This window comes from Dromiciops gliroides, chromosome 3 (assembly GCF_019393635.1).
Source record: "Dromiciops gliroides isolate mDroGli1 chromosome 3, mDroGli1.pri, whole genome shotgun sequence".
In the NCBI taxonomy this organism is placed as follows: Eukaryota; Metazoa; Chordata; class Mammalia; order Microbiotheria; family Microbiotheriidae; genus Dromiciops; species Dromiciops gliroides.
The window spans coordinates 623,057,060-623,074,078 of record NC_057863.1 but is presented as its reverse complement, the minus strand read 5'-3'; positions in this window follow the sequence as shown (position 1 = coordinate 623,074,078).

The following is a 17,019-nucleotide window of genomic DNA, read 5'->3' as shown; positions in this document are numbered from 1 at the left end:
TTCTTCTTCTTCTTCTTCTTCTTCTTCTTCTTCTTTTTCTTCTTCTTCTTCTTCTTCGCGGGGCAATGAGGGTTAAGTGACTTGCCCAGGGTCACACAGCTAGTAAGTGTCCAAGTGTCCGGATTTGAACTCGGGTCCTCCTGAATCCAGAGCTGGTGCTTTATCCACTGTGCCACCTAGCTGTCCCCTCCCATAACTTCTTTAGTCTAGATTACTATAATCCTTAATTTACAGAAGCTAGAAATCTCAGGTGCTAAGGCAGTGCCTGGAGGGACCTGTGTAACAGCAGGTTAAGGAGCCTCAGAATAGCAGTGCTGACCCAAATGCTCCTGGCTACCCAGAAAAAAAACCAAGAGTTGCCACAGTGATTGGCCCATTTTGGAGTCTTAGGGTCATGCAGTGAATAAAAGAAAAACCAGGTTCAAATCTCACCTCTGACACATACCATGTGTTGTAGTGGCCCAGGGCCTTGGGACCCTGGCCTCATCCTATCAGCGATATGAGAAGGTGCTTAGGTAAAGGAGTTTCCTCATCTAGAAGTTCCCCATAACCATTCATAGGTCTGGTCCCTGTTCCATCGCCAGTAATAGGCTCACTTGTCATAGGGCTTTCTTTAGCCAGTCTGTCCACACATGTTGAGTGCCCACTGTATGCAGAGCCATGTCCTGGTTGCCATGAGGAGGAACACAGAGGCAGTAGAAGACACATCCCCTGGCCCAGAAGGGCTTACAGCTCTACAGCTCAAACAAATATTGTACCATTGTATTTTATTTTATTTTTGCGGGGAAATTGGATTTAAGTGACTTGCCCAGGGTCACACAGCTAGTAAATGTCAAGTGTCTGAGGCCGGATTTGAACTCAGGTCCTCCTGAATCCAGGACTGGTGCTTTATCCACTGCAGCACCACCTAGCTGCCCCTTGAGCTGGCAACTCTTAAGCAACGAGAGCAGATTTCCAAGCTTTCCCAGACCACCTACTTACTATTTCAAGAAATAGGCAGCATACCTAATTAGGGATTTCCAGGAAAGCTAAATTACTGAGCCACTGCCTGGAGCTCATGAAAATGGGGTCTGACCTCTAGCTGGAGAGACAAGGCATATATATGTGAAACCGAGAACACATTTATAAAGCAACATCGTGATGTGTGCACAGAGAATAAAGCGAAAACCAAGCACTCTAGTGATAAAGAGGTCATTTGGATGAGCTAGAACTGTAAACTCATTTTGGTTTCTGGTGGGAGAGATTATTAATAAGGCCAAAGCTGGTTTAATTGATCCAGTGTTTTCTCCTCTATGGCTTGTCCTAATTACTAGGATGAATGGGGAGGTAGCAGGGAGTTAATTCACTCTCTGCATAAAGTCTTTGGTTTGTAATGGAACCCAGCTCATTTCTACAATAATTATCAGCTATGAATCTCTAATTTCCAGGACTCAGCCCTTGGTCCATGGTGTCTTCTGGCCTCCTTTTTCTGCCTCCTAGGTTGGAATTAGTTTTTATTGACGAGAAACTCAGTGGAATGGCCTGCTCCGGGGCCTTTGGTCATTCAGTCTTCTGAATTCTTGGGAACTTTTCTAGGGGGATGAGTTTTCCTCTTTAAAGGGGGGAGGGTATTTGTGGTGGGAGGGGGGCGAGTTGTCACCTCGTAGTCCTGTGGTGTGGTGCACGTGTGTTTTATTAAATTGTAAATAAAGAGTTGATAGTTCATGACGGGGGTAGTCTTGACATTCTCTTTCTCTGTCTTTACTTCTCTGGGCAGAGCTGTCTGTCTACACATGGCAGCTTTGGAAGAAAAAGCCCTATGATTCAACAACAATAATAAGAGGCATTTATTAAGCTACCGGGTGGGTCACTTCACCCTGTTTGCCTCAGTTTCCTCATCTGTAAAACGATCTGGAGAAGGAAGTGGCAAAGCACTCCAGGATATTTGCAAAGAAAACCCTAAATAGGGTCAGGAAGAGTCAGACACATACAACTGAAAGTGACAAACAACAAAAGACACCAGCACTGTGCTAGCTACAGGGGATACACCAAAAGTGAAAAGCAGTCCCTGACCTCAAGGAACTGACATTCTACTTGGAGAGACAATGTAAGTAAACACAGAGGTGGCGGGGTGTTTGGAAAGAATGTGAGATTTGGAGTTAGAAGACCTGATTCAAAACCTTGTTCTGCTATGGAATAGCTGGGAGATGTTGGGCAGATCCTTCACCTCTGTGGTCCTCATCTGTAAAATGAGAGAATTAAACTTCTAGGAGGGTCTTCTAAGGTGCCTTAAATCTATGATTCTCAAATAATCTGGAAAGAGAGAGACAGAAGGAAAAGATCTCCATGGAAGGCAGGACCCCAGCTGAGCCTTGGCACAAGGTAGAGATTCTGAGGAGTGGAAATGAAGAGGGGGCACTTCCCAGACATGGGAGAAGGTAGAGGTGGGAGACAAACGTGTACAAGTAATGGCAAGGGGGTCTATCATATCATTGACAGAGGCAGGCCATTTTAATTGCTCACATAAACAGGAAATAACAAGTACGATGTTTGATTAAGGTATAGAGTACATTGCTCAGTCACATCCTACTCTTCATGATCCCATTTGGGGTTTTCTTGGCAGAGATACCGGAGTGGTTTGCCATTTCCTTCTCCAGCTCATTTGACAGATGAGGAAACTGAGGCAAAGAGGGTAAAGTGACTCACCCAGGGTCACACTGCTAATAAGTGACTGAAGTTGTATTTGAGCTCAGGTCTTCCTGACTCCAGACCCGGTGCTCTGTGCACTGTGGAGCCACCCAGTTGCCCCATACAGCAGGCCACAATATGTGGCATCTACTCCAACACTGAGATAAACCAGAGCAAACCTTTTCTCAACACCCCTGGGATTTGAGAGAGTTAAGAGAAAAGGAGGAAAATAGGAAGGCTCAGACCCTGTTCTCTGGAGCATCAGCAGTTTTCTGGAAGGTAACAATCAGTGATATGCTGATAAATATTTAGCAACTGTCCCTCTGGGAGGAAATATACACATGACATACTTGTAAGTTTAATCTGCATCATCAAAATTTCTTCCTATCACTTTCTCAAGTCAAGATAGTGAACAAAACAATAAATCAAGACCTGATTTATCGTGTTTGCCAATTTCTGAGGTACAAAAGCTCATGTGAAAACGTTAACAATCAGCTCTCTCAAGGCAGTTTGAGAGAACTGCAGCAAAAGCCTGCACTAACAGCCTGGCTGAGACACCAGAAGACCAGATGGAAAGGATGCTCTCCCTTTAGAATTCTAGCAGGGTCCAAGATGTAGCTGATGAATCCAGAACACTATTATTGTTTTGTTTTGTTTGTTTGTTTTTGCAGGCAATGGGGGTTAAGTCACTTGCCCAGGGTCACACAGCTAGTAAGTGTCAAGTGTCTGAGGCTGGATTTGAACTCAGGTACTCCTGAATCCAGGGGCAGTTCTTTAACCACTGCACCATCTAGCTGCCCCCAGAACACTATTATTGGCTGATGACTACAAGTCAAGCACATGGAGTTCAGCCTCCCAGAGCAAGGAGTCATTGCTTTCATGCTCCTGGAAAACTGTGAATTTCTCAGGCCTGATGGCCTAACTGTCTGGAGCAGGGGGCAGGGCCATCACACTCAGCTGCTCTCTACCCTGGGGTCTCTGGGCACTGGAGAAGGACCCCCTTCTGTCTGTTGCACAAGGGGAAACAACCCACTAAGCCATTCTGTGCTATAAAAAAATAGCATTTATTAAGTGCTTATTATGTTTCACGCACTGTGCTAAGCACTGAAAATATAGAAGGAAAGGAAGAGACAGAGACAGAGAGAGAGAGAGAGAGAGAGAGAGAGAGAGAGAGAGAGAGAGAGAGGAAGAAAAGGAGAGAGAAAGAAAGGGAGGGAGGAAGAAAGGGAAGGAGGAAGAAAGTCCCTGCCCTTAAGGAACTTACATTCTAATGGGAGAAGACAATATATCAAAGGAAGCTGAAAAGGAGAAGGTACCCTGAAGGCATGGTAGAGAAAGTCAGAGACTCAGGAATAGAACCCAAAGAATCTTGATTCCTCTAGCCTGGGGAATGTTTGCTTTCTGGGACCAGCTTAAGTGATCCCAGTGCTTGGTACATAGTAGGTGCTTAATAAATGTTTACTGATTGATCAGACCCAGAAGTAAGACCATCCATACCCTTCTATTTCCTGGCATGGCATAGGTGGGGGCTGGGGTATTGGGGTGTTGCATGGACTTTGTCTTGAAATCCTGGGGTACACCTACTAGAATCTTTGAAACTGACATAATAGAAAGTGATCTGGGTGAGGGTGATACCTGAGGAAGAATCGATTATTCATCTCTAGGGATGACCATTATGCCCTCATTCCATAGATGACTTTGTTTGCCTTTAGTCAGAGTGAAATGTAAATGGTGCTAGGCTTGGAGTGAGAAGACTTGAGTGTGGGCCCCAGTTCTATCTCTTAAAAGCATTTTTACCACTGAATGGCTACGGGCCACTCTTTCCTCCTCTTTGCTTTTGCATAGCAATTAACTGGAGTGGACTCTTTTCTCACTTCTCACCTCTCACCTCTTACCTCCTAGAATCTCTTCTTTCAGAGCCCAACTCAGGTGCTACCTCCTATTTGAATCACCCTCCTAAACCCCCAAGGGTTCTCTGTCTTTTGTATTTAGGGCTGGAATGGACTTCAAAGGTCAGAACGCCCTGGTTTTATAGATGAGGAGGAAGATGTGTGATCTAGAGCGATAGGGGAAGCTAGGTGGCGCAGTGGATAGAGCACCGGCCCTGAATTCAGGAGCACCTGAGTTCAAATCCAGCCTCAGACACTTGACACCAGCTGTGTGACCCTGGGCAAGTCACTTAACCTCAATTGCCTCACCAAAGGAGGAAAAAAAAAGAGTGACTGATAGACCCAGGAATATAGCCCTTGACCCCAAAGAAATTCTACAGACTTCTGTGTTTATATTTATCTAACCTACCCAAGATAGCCACATATAGATATTGATGTAGGAGGTGAAAAAAGGGTTAATAGAAAAACCGAAGACCCAAGCTCTAATTCAGATATGAGGTCTAAGAGGGATTCAAATCCCAGTTAATGGATAACTTACAAGTCAGGATGCTAAGTTCTCTTACCCACAGTAATCAGTACCCATAACGAGGACATAAAGGGACAGGTCATATAAGAATGATTAAATTGACAGGCTATAGAAACTCAAACTAGGAATAAATGAAAAATGAAAATGTTTTGAAACTAAGCATGGGAATCAGAAAGAGACATGTGCAGAGAGGGCCAAATTTGTCCCCAGATTCACCTTATGGCGTGTAAACCCCCAAAACACACCTCCACAGAAAAAGGTTCCTAGCCTTGGGAGTTGGCTCAAGCCCCCAGGAACTCCAAATTAGGATAAGTCCTCCCTTGTACCTCCCAAAGGTGGAGATTATTATAATGAGACTGATAATCAATTTATCCATACTATAAATATAATTGTCTTTCCTTTTCTTATTCGAGAGATACCTTTTCACTATTCTGTTTCTCTCCCTGTAGTCACCCACAGTATGGTAATAAAACTTGGGAAACTGAGTCACTGAGTCTTAGAATTCTTTTGGGACGACTCACGATCAATTTGACCCTAATTCCATCCCACATCAGATATGACTGGGGTCACCTTATCCTGGATGAATGAATTTGAAAAAGGCTCCTGCTCCCTTTGTCCACTTTACTATCACACACACAAACACACATAGTCCTACCCACTTCAGACCACTCCAGATTGGTTGAGAGTGCTGAACAAAGCTGATCTCTTGGATGGATTCACATGCCAAAAGCAGAGTAAATTGGGACTGCATGTCTCCTTGGTGTGTGTGTGTGTGTGTGTGTGTGTGTGTGTGTGCCCTGGTGATTTTGTGCATTATTTATAAGCTACCCATAGTTAGGAGCAGGTATAACTGTTTCTGCTCCTTGAGATCCAGGATCCAACTAGTATAGGGGTAAGAGGAGTACTTACTGTTCCCTAAAGCACTTTTTCGATTGATACTCATTGGTGAGTCACAATATCCTGGATTTCTTCACTCCTTTTAACCAATTATGGACCTGGGGTGGTGAAAAAGATAGCGAATGAAAAATGGGGAGTGTCTTCATGTGTATGCCTTTGTTGATTCATAAAGGACCCTTGGTGTGGGAACTCCTTCCACTGGCCCATCTATTTCTCATTCCTTTAGAAAAGTGCTAATGGTAGCATGGCTACTAATGTCAGAAGTTTGAAGTGAACCAAAGCCTTCCTAATTCCCAGTCCAGCTTTCTGTGACTGCGTCATTCTGCCATGTACGTGTGTGCTCATACAGAATATGGTTGGGTGTAGGGACCCTAGACTCTCAGCTGCCCTTGGAATGCCCCCATCCTGCTCTGCAGCCCATCGCTTTTACAATGGCACTCACATAGTAGGACTTCAACAGATATTTGGTGTAAGGTAGCTTAGTTAGGTGTTGCAGTGGATAGAAAACTGGTCTGGAGTCAGAAAGACCTGAATTCAAATGTTACTTCAGACACTCAGCTAGTTGTGTGACCCTGGGCAAGTCACTTAACTTCTGTCTACCTCAATTTCATCATAATGGAGAAGATAATAGGACCTACTTTCAGGGTTGTTGGGATAAAATAAGTAAATGCTTATTGTTACAGGGAAATGGGGGGGGGAGTCTTTAGGTATTACTCTTTTTTGTTTGTTTTTTGGTGAGGCAATTGGGGTTAAGTGACTTGCCTAGGGTCACACAGCTAGTAAGTGTCAAGTGTCTGAGGCTGGATTTGAACTCAGGTCCTCCTGAATCCAGGGCTGGTGCTCTATCCACTGCACCACCTACCTGCCCGTTAGGTATTACTCTCTAAAGAATTACACCCTCTCACACAACAATTCAATTAGAATAAAATAGTCTTTTATTTAGGTGCTAGAGAAAGTGACCACACGGTGGAAGTTAAAGACTTTGCCTCAGGGGAAGATGGTTCAGAGAGAGGATTCTCAGAGATACCTATTTCCTCAAACAAAAGAAAGACAAAAGCTTTAATAGATGGTAGAGGGGCAGCTAGGTGTGACCCTGGGCAAGTCACTTAACCCCAATTGCCCATCAAAAATAAATAAATAAGATAAAAATTAATAGATGGTAGATGGAGTGTATGGATAGGGTAACCACCTGACAATGGGAAGTTCCCTTTGGGGGTGGGGAAAGCTTGAATGAGAGGTGGTGGGCCTGACTTCTGGAGTTATCTCTGTCCCCTGGCACCGATCAGGCAGAAGCCAAGTCTAATGGGCTAATGTCCTTATCTCCTTAGGTATCTCCTTATCTTCTTAGGTATATCCCTCCTGATAGTTAGTTGGCCCAACCCCCATGTCGCTTATAAAACTCTCTGAAAACTTTAAAACACTTTATAAATGCTATTTTTGTCGTTATTGTGAACCAGTGTGGTTTGGGGAACAGCATTGGATTCTGAAAGAGAAATTAAAGGGCTTCAATCCTTGCTCAACAGAACAGGGATTGGTCATGTAGTCTTGAGCAAATGAGTCCCCTTCTCTGAGTCTGTTTCCTCTTCTGTAACGGACATGACAATACTTACTCACAAGGACATTATATTGAAAGAACTTTGTAAACTTTAAACTGTAATAGAAATGTGAGTTATTAGTAGTGAATGAATGAGGGAGGATTTCCTGTTAGAGGGAGGGAGGAGACTGGTAGGTGAAGTCCATTCAGCCCCTCTGTACCTTCTGATAAGTTTAATCATTAATCAACTACAGAGATTCAGCCGGGGGTGGAAGATGAAGAGCCATCTTGGGAATCAAGGAGATCTGCCTCTGACTCAAAGAGGTTGTGTGGGCAACCCAGGGTCTCTTAACCTCTCGGTCAATGGGCCCCCGGCAACTCTGCATTGGCAGAAGGAGTTTGCTTCCTGAGTGTTCCCCACACCAATAGAATCAGATACACACATATGTACATTGAACAATGCTAAGGACTGGGGGTATAAAGACAAACCCTGTCCTCAGGGAGCTTACATTCTATGCTCTGTGTGTGTGTGTGTGTGTGTGTGTGTGTGTGTCTACAACATGCACTTAAATAACTATAGTAGGAAAATTGAGGTAGGAGACAGAACTATGGGAAATTAGAATTAACTGTCCATTCAGCCTGAGGATCCAAGGTGAAGAGCAGCGTCCAAGTTTGCTTGCCTTTCAGAAGAACCTCCACAATTTCCTAACACCCTACAGATGTCTGCTCAGGTACTGTGTGTGACACAGTAGACAGCATGTTGAATTGGCATTTAAAGGACCTAGATTCAAATCCCACCTAGGATACTTAATAGCTATGTGATCTTCAGCAAGTCATTTAAAAGGCAGCTAAGTGATTCTGTGGACAGAGTTTGCACCCGGAGTCAGGAAGACCCTGGTTCAAATCTAGCCTCAGACACTTACTAGTGGTAGAATCCTGGGCAAGTCACTTAACCTCCACTTCCTCCGTTGTAAAATGAGTATAAATAACAGCACCTACCTCCTAGGGTTTTTGTGACGCTCAAATAAGATCATGGTTGTAAAGTGCTTAGCCCAGGGTCTGACACAGAGAAGGAACTTATTAGGTCTTTATTTCCTTCCTTTATTTATCCTCTCTATTGTCCTCAGTTTCCTCATCTCTAAAATGGACCAGATTGACATCCCTATCTGTCCAGGTCCCCAGGTCACCGCCAGCCAGGCACTTCCATCCACCCATAATTGGAGCTCTGGAGGGAAGGCTGTGGAATTCCATGCACTCGAGTTTCAATAACCAAAGCTACCCTCCTCCTCTCTCCCACATGTGTAATGTCATTTTCTCCTTATTTTTCCTGTTGCATTGGTTAGTTGCTGCCTTTCTGGAAGGTAGCAAGAGGCAGCAGCATTATGACGACTGGCAATGAGTGGGCACCTGGAATTCGAAGGAACAACCCAATCGCCAATGAGCACAATGGACGCTAAGCTTGGCAGCCAGAGGGGGCCTGATTGTTTCTGTATCTTTCACATCCATGGGGTCACAAGATGCTGCCAGAGCCTTTGGGTCCACTCTGCATAATCCCCATCCTATAAACAAGGAGAAATGAATGAAATGGCTTCCAAGCACAACAAAAGAGGACGAGAGAACCAGGCTGAACTCAGGCAAAAATAGGGTGCGGTTGGAACCCAACTGAGCCCACAGGAGGTGGGTTGGAAATGAGCCAGCCCAGGAATTCACTATTTAGTGATACCCTCCTAAATTTGGTCTCCAAGTGAACTTAAACTCCCTGACATGTGGCATGGTGGGTAGAAGGCAAGAGTGAGGAAGCAAGAGTGTAACTAGGGCAGGGTCAATGATATTTTCCTCCCAGGGTGTTGAATTTTGAGGGCACCCGGCAGGTTTTTCAGTTGTTCAGTAGATTAGAAACAAAAGAACTTAGCATCTAGTTATCAAAAATCTTGACAATTGCAAGCAACTTAATGTCAGGCTTTCCCCCTCCCCCACCTCCTATCCACTCACCTGAAGGTTTGCCTCATACTGTTTGCCCAGGGCATGTTTGTGGTTCTTGTCCCAGACACCAAAATGCCTAGTTATAGCTCTGTCATATGTTTCTGGGCTGAAATCTTGCCTCTAACACATTCTAGTCATCCTGGAAAAGTCATGTAACCTCTCAATGACCCAGGAAACTCTCTAAGACTATAGGTGATAGGTTGCCAATCTGCATGGGTGGATGAATTGACTCAGTGAAAGCACCGGTTGAGATGAAAGCAATTTCCTGCGCAACATAGTAACATAGGGCAGCCAGGGGTCGCGTCAGAGTGTCAGGTCTGTAGTTCAAATCTGACCTGGGATACTTAACAGCTGTGTGATCTTGGGCAAGTCACTTCACCTGGTTTGCCTCAATTTCCTCCTCTGTAAAATAAGCTGGGAAGGAAACAGCAAATCACTTCAGTATCCTTGCCAAGAAAACCCCAAATTGGATCATGGAAAGTCACACATGACTGAAAAACAACAGAACAGAGCAATATAAGAATTTTCCCCATTCTGTATTTTTCTAACAGTGCCAAGCATTCATTCAATTATTTTAAGAGCCTCTCTGGCATACTTTTGTTGAGAAAGATGAGAACTCTGGAGAGTAAGAGCAATATAACTGGAGTTCATTGATGGTCATCTTTAAGGCATTCTGATGAAATAGGGAAGGAGGAAGAATCATAATTTTCACTTGAAAGACTGAGGATGCCTGAAGTGAACGGTACTTAATAAGCCTCTTTGGATCAAATAAAAATTGTAGATGGAGAGGAAGGTAAGTTGAAACTTACAAAATTTGCATAAGGGGTCTACTACTCCTCAAGAGGCAATGTGATGGGGCAGCTAGGTGGCACAGTGGATAGAGCACCGGCCCTGGAATCAGGAGTACCTGAGTTCAAATCTGGCCTCAGACACTTAACACTTACTAGCTGTGTAACCCTGGGCAAGTCACTTAACCCCAATTGCCTCACTAAAAAAAAAAAAAAAAAAAAAAAAGAGGCAATGTAGCAGAATGGATGGAGTGCTAGCCTCAGTGTCAAGAAGACCTGGGTTCAAGTCTTACCCCAATACTCAATATGTGACCTTGAGCAAGTAATTTAGTCTCTTCATGTCTCAATTTTTAAAAAAATCTTTACCTGTTAAGTAGAAATAATACCTGTGCTACTCACCTCAAAGAGGCTCCAATGAAATAATGTATCTAAAAGCACAATATTTTGTTGTTGTTCAGTTGTGTTTAATTCTTTGCCATTCCATTTGGGGTTTTCTTGACAAACACAGTGGAGTGGTTTGCCATTTCCTTCTCCAGTTTATTTCACAGATGAAGAAACTGAGGCAAACAGGATTAAGTGACTCACCCAGCATCTCACAGCTAGGAAGTGTCTGAGGCTGGATTTGAACTCAGGTCTTCCTGATTCCAGGCCTGGCAATCATTCATTGCTCCACCTAGTGGCTAGCTCTATCCACTTCACCACCCAGCTGTCTTAAAGCACAATGTAAATGTAAGTTTTTATTGTTGTTGTTGTTTGTCCTTCATTCTTGAAGAGGACCATGACATCAGGAGGTGATGTCATGACTTGCACTGAATTGGATTTGTGAGGGAAGGCTGTGCAAGGTCACCAACCTCACTCTCTCTTCCAGAGAAGTCATCTGGGTTCAGTGGCAAGATATGTATCAGGACAACTGGAGATGACCCTGGATGTTTAAGGCAATTGGTGTTAAGTGACTTGCCCAAGGTCACATAGCTAGTATCTGGTGAGATTTGATCTCAGGTCCTCTTGGTTCTAGGGCTAGTGCTCTATCTACTGCAACACCTAGCTGCCGCAATTATTATTATAATTATAATTCTCACAACAAATATCAATATTGAAGGAAAACAAGATAGTGGACCAGCTCTACTACCTATGTGACCTTGGGTACGAGTCCCTTCTCATTTCTGGGTCTTAGTTTCCTCATCTGTGAAATGAGGGGATTAGACTCCATGATCTTGAAGATCCCTTCTGGCACTAAAGCCTGCCACCCTTTGATCTCGGTTGGAGAGGGAACAACTGGATTTCCTTCTATATTTTGGATGATCGGCAGCCTGTTTTATTGCTAAATTTTAAAACTGTTCAGTGCTTTGGGGAAGGAGGGATTAGTCACAGACAAAAGGAACAGGGCTTGCTAGCTACAAAAGCAGTCGCTTGGACCCGAATAACAATCCCATCACAAGCAGTCTGTCACATGCAGTATTTTCTTGATTTTTCTCTCCTCTGCTGGCTTTATAACGCCCTGATTGCCTGTTTCTTCCCGCTATCACTCCCTGGGTGAGATGAAAGATAATCACATCTCCAAGCAGAGACAAAAAGCAACACTGGAGAAGAAAGCCCCAGATTTACCCAGACACACACACAAAGAGCCAAGTGTATCCCTGTATTCATGACCTGCAGAACTGAAACAAGTGAGAGACAGAGCAGTGATTGACTCGTTGCCCCAGTATAATCTAAAGGCCAGGAGCTTAATCTCTCGGGCCATGCTGTTCTGTTCTCTTGGGTGTGATTGGCAGTGAGTTCCCAGAGTGGGAATTTGTTCTTTAGTTCGTGAGATGTTTGGATGGCTTTTATGCACTGGAGTTTTCTGGGCCTTCCCAGGCATAAGAACCTGGCTATTCCCCCACCCCTCCTTTTTTTTTTTTTTTGATGTGTTATTTCTGCTTTGATACTAATAGCTACAATAATAAGAGCTGGCATCTGATGTTTGCAAAGCTCTTTATAAATAGTATCTCATTTAATTCTCACGACCACTATAGGAGGTAAATGCTATTAATATTCCCACTTTACAAAAGAAGAAACTGAGGCACTGACAGCTAATAAGTGTCTGAGGCTGGATTGGAACTAAATGTTACTGACGCCAGGTCCAGTGCTCTAGCCATAGGACTACGCCATATTTTAAGAACCAAAAAAATTGGGGGCAGCTAGGTAGCACAGTGGATAAAGTACCAGCTCTGGATTCAGGAGGACCTGAGTTCAAATCCAGCCTCAGACACTTGATACTTACTAGGCGTGTGACCCTGGGCAAGTCACTTAACCCTAATTGCCTGCAAAAAAAAAAAAAGAACCAACAAAATCAAGTCTTCCCATGTGGTCCAAACCTACTTTTCCAGCTCTAATTTCTACTCCTCCCACTCATGTAGTTTACACTTTACAAAGAGAATTCATTTACCGGATAAGCATGTTTTCCTAGAACTGAACAAATCCAGTTTAATCCAACCTAACATATATTATTAAACTAAGGTAGATATCAAGGTAGTGAAGGGCTAGAATGTTGTAATTGAAGTCAGGAAGGCCTGAGTTCAAATCCTGCCCAACTGTATGACCTTGGGCAAGTCTGTCTCAGTTTCCTTATCTGTAAAGTAAAATGATGGGATAGTAATAACACCTCAAAGAATGAACATGCAGATCAAATGAGATTATATAATATATATGCATGTATATATGTATCTATATACCCATGTATACATATGTATACATATATGTATGCATGTATAAAAAGCATTTTGCACAATATAAATGCAAAATTGTTAAGCCCCTTATTGTGAAAGGAAAGAGAAAAATGATGGTTTGAGGGAATGATTGAATTGTAAGCGTTTTTCAAGGATTGAGGAGATCTGGACATATTTGTAGGCAGCAGGGAAGGAACCAGTGGATAAAAAATATTGACAGAAGGGCAGCTAGGTGGTACAGTGGATAATGCACCAGCCCTGATTTCAGGACGACCTGAGTTCAAATCCGGCCTCAGACACTTGACCCAGGACAAGTCCCTTAACCCTCCTTGTCCTGCAAAAAAAACAAATATATATTGACACTGGGGCGGGGCGGGGCGGGCAGGAGGGGGAGGGGGCGGGGGTGGGGGGGTGCAAAATCTACTAGAAGAGACAGGAGGGGATGGGATCAAAAGTTTATACTGAAAGGTTGACTTTGACAAGAACGATCACGGCATTTTCTTTTTTTCTTTTTTTTTGCAGGGCAATGGGGGTTAAGTGACTTGCCCAGGGTCACACAGCTAGTAAGTGTCAAGTGTCTGAGGCTGGATTTGAACCCAGGTACTCCTGAATCCAAGGCCGGTGCTTTATCCACTGCGCCACCTAGCTGCCCCTTAAATTTTTTTTTTTTTTTTTTGCTGGGCAATGGGGGTTAAGCAACTTGCCCAGGGTCACACAGCTAGTAAGTGTTAAGTGTCTGAGGTCGGATTTGAACTCAGGTACTCCTGAATCCAGGGCCAACGTTTTAACCACTGCGCCACCTAGCTGCCCCCGATCACGGCATTTTCATTAGAGACTGGCATAATGGAGGAGAAATTGGCGGTGATGCCAAAGGGTTTTGAGATGTAGAGAAAGGGAAAAGAGAGTGCTCACAGAACGGCCTCTATTTTCTCAGTAAAGCCTATCAGATCAGCTAACAAGGTAATAAGATGGTTGGTAGGGGGGGTTGAGGAGAGAAGAAATGGCCTGGAGACTTTGGCAGAGAATCAGTTAGGGTTTTAATAATTTATCTAGGGCCTTAATAGCAAAGAAACAAATTCCTCTCTACATCTTTGTGCATTTTTCTCTTCGTTTTTTCCTAACCACAGGAAGGAAACTCAAAAGAATGAATCTAGCTCAGAGCCTTCATTTTACCCATGAGACAATGAGACTGGGCAGTTCTTCTGGCTGAAGGCTTGTGGACTGCAAGTTCGGCAGGTCAGCAAGGTAATGTGGTTGCTCCCAAACCAAGCTGGGTCATGGAGTTAGGACCGGAAGGGACTTCCTCCAGTCTAAACCCCTTATTTTAGAAATGAGGACAGAGGGTCTCAGAGAAGTGAAGTTGACTTGCCGAGGTCACACCAGGAGTAAGTGGTAAAGTCAGGATTTGAACCCCAGACTTCTGACTTTGGATGCAAGATTCTTCCCCTCCATACTGCCCTGATCAAACCTTTGATACCTTCTCTAATGGTGCCTAGAACAAAGGAGACATAACCCCAATGCACTGTGCATCACCAGACCATGATGGACTCTACTGTTCAGGTCTGTGTGTTCTCCAACCTTGGACAACCTCCCGGTTCTCTCTGTGTGTGGAGCTGATTTGCGACCCCCTCCGTATCAAGCCCTTAACTCTTCTCAGCTGACTCTCCCCGAAGTAAATCTCTCCCGAGGCAGTATATCCTCTCCCCCTACCCTCCAGGAACATCATTTTACTCTCCTTGAATCCTGCCCGGCTGGTTCCAACTTGCTGCCACTCCCACATTCCCAGCACCAGCCGGTTGGGAATGAATAGAGAGTCCAGTCCTTTGAACTGAGCAGCCCATCTCTCATCCTCCCCCTTGCTCTGGGTCTGGCCTCCTCCTTCCTCATCTAACACAACAAAGCCCCGGGCCTTTTTCTTACCCTGGGCTCCTGAAGCCCTGCAGGGTACTTTTGTTATTCCACCTTTTTAACCAGTGGTCCCGGAATTTTTTCTCCCCCAGGGTCCTTGTGAACCTTTCACTTTTTATGCTGGGGGGGGGGGTCGGTGAGCCCTTGCTTGAACATTTATAAAGAGGTTGAAGATTCACAATGTGCCTTCTAAGCATTCTCTTATTTAATCCTTGTTAACAGTCCCGCTGCAGCAGGTGCTACAGGTATCATTATTTTCATTTTACAGAAGAGGAAACTGAGGCTCAGAGAGATGACTATGCCCATGGTCTGTCTCACAGCTGGAAGTGTCCGAGGTGGAATCAGAGCCCAGGTTTTCCTGACTCCAAGATCAATACTCTTTTCACCACATCTATTAAATAGTGAAAAATCAATCGACAGGCATTTATTAAGGACCTACTATGCGCTAGAAGCTGTGCTAGGCACTAGAAATACACCGGCAAACATCACATGATCCCGACTCTCAAGGAACCAACATTCCATTCAGAGAAATCTGTGCAAAGAAAATTGAGGAGAGAGCGCTCCTTACGGGAAGGGTTGAAAAGGCCTTATGTTTGAGACTGACCTTGAAATCTCAATTAAAGCAATCAATTATTAGCTCCACTGAATCCTGACATGTGGAATTTTGCCTAAATCCTACGCCGACAAGCTTGTAGATTATGATAGGCCTTTGAACACCGCTTTCCTCTTAAACCTGTTGTGCCTTTGATTGTATCCCATGGGTAGAGATGTCTGGGAAAGATGGAGAAGCAATGGAATGAGGGAGAGGGACTGGGGAGTATAAACTATTCAGCTGTCTGCATGATGTGTGGGTGCCACATGCCTGAAGCCTCCCAGAAAAGGGTTATCTTGCTTTAATGAATCTGAGTATTGGACTTGGAGACAGAAGACTCCGGTCCAAACCTCTCCTCCGACAATGACTAGCTGCATGACCAAAGGCAGGTCACTTTTAACCTCTCTGAGCCTCAGTTTACTCATCTGTAATAAAATGAAAGTAATAATACCTGCAGTACTTTCTTTACTGGGTTATTTGGAGGAAAGTGCTTACAAAGCTCACTTCCCTAGAAACGTCTTGTTGATATCTTGGAGGATTTAGCCTTTTCTATATTTTAAGCTCCACTGGATAATCCACTTGAAGGAGATTGAATACATTCCCATAATTCTAAAATTGTTTCCAAGGACTCAGGCCATCCTCACCTCCTGGAAGCATACACAAAGATCAGGAGTCCTCCTTGAATTATTGGGAAAATACTCAGGTGTCCCTTGGGTGAAGCTGATGGCATTCATGGAACAGTGAAAAATCATCCTGATTTTCCCTCAAGTCTGAGTGGGGGAGGGAACCATGTCTTCCCACAAGGCTCCCATGGTGCAATTTTGGGGGGAGGGGGGCAGCATCGGTGGCAGAGAGCCCAGAGTGACAATCATCCTATTCTTGTGTCTTTTTCCATCTGGGGAAAGTTGTGTACTCTTGTCTTTCCTTTGGAAAAGCTGTTGCAGTTCTTCTTTCATACGGTGTAGGTTTGACATTGGTTTATTAGAAATTCTTCCTAAAGCATTCATAGCACAGGAAGGAGGGCAGGACCTTAGTTATCCAATATGGTTACAATTCTCCTAGGGCTAGGTTTCTTAACATTTTGTGCCATGGAGTCATTGCAACCTATGAACTCCTTCTTAGAAAAAAAAAGTTTTAAAATAATTGAAATGCCAAATTTCAATTCAAGAATGAAAATAAAGATGTAATTTTTGTTTTCCCAGCCAGCTTCATGGACCCCTTGAAATCTATCCACAGACCCCTTGGGGGTTCATGCACCACCAGTTAAGAATCCCTGTCCTATGGGATGAGAAACCCCCTAGGATCGTATGATTCAGAACACTCTCCCCTCCTGCAGCCTGAGATAGTAACAAAGAAGAGCAAGACAGTCCTTGTTTTTAAGGAGCTGACGTTCTAATGGGGGTGGGGCTGGAGGCATTACATAGAAGTTTCAGCAGCATGTTGGAGATTAAGCAGCTGTGCATCTTCTTGAATGGCAATTTCATTAATAACAACCACATATCAAAACAAAACAAAACAGGGACAGCT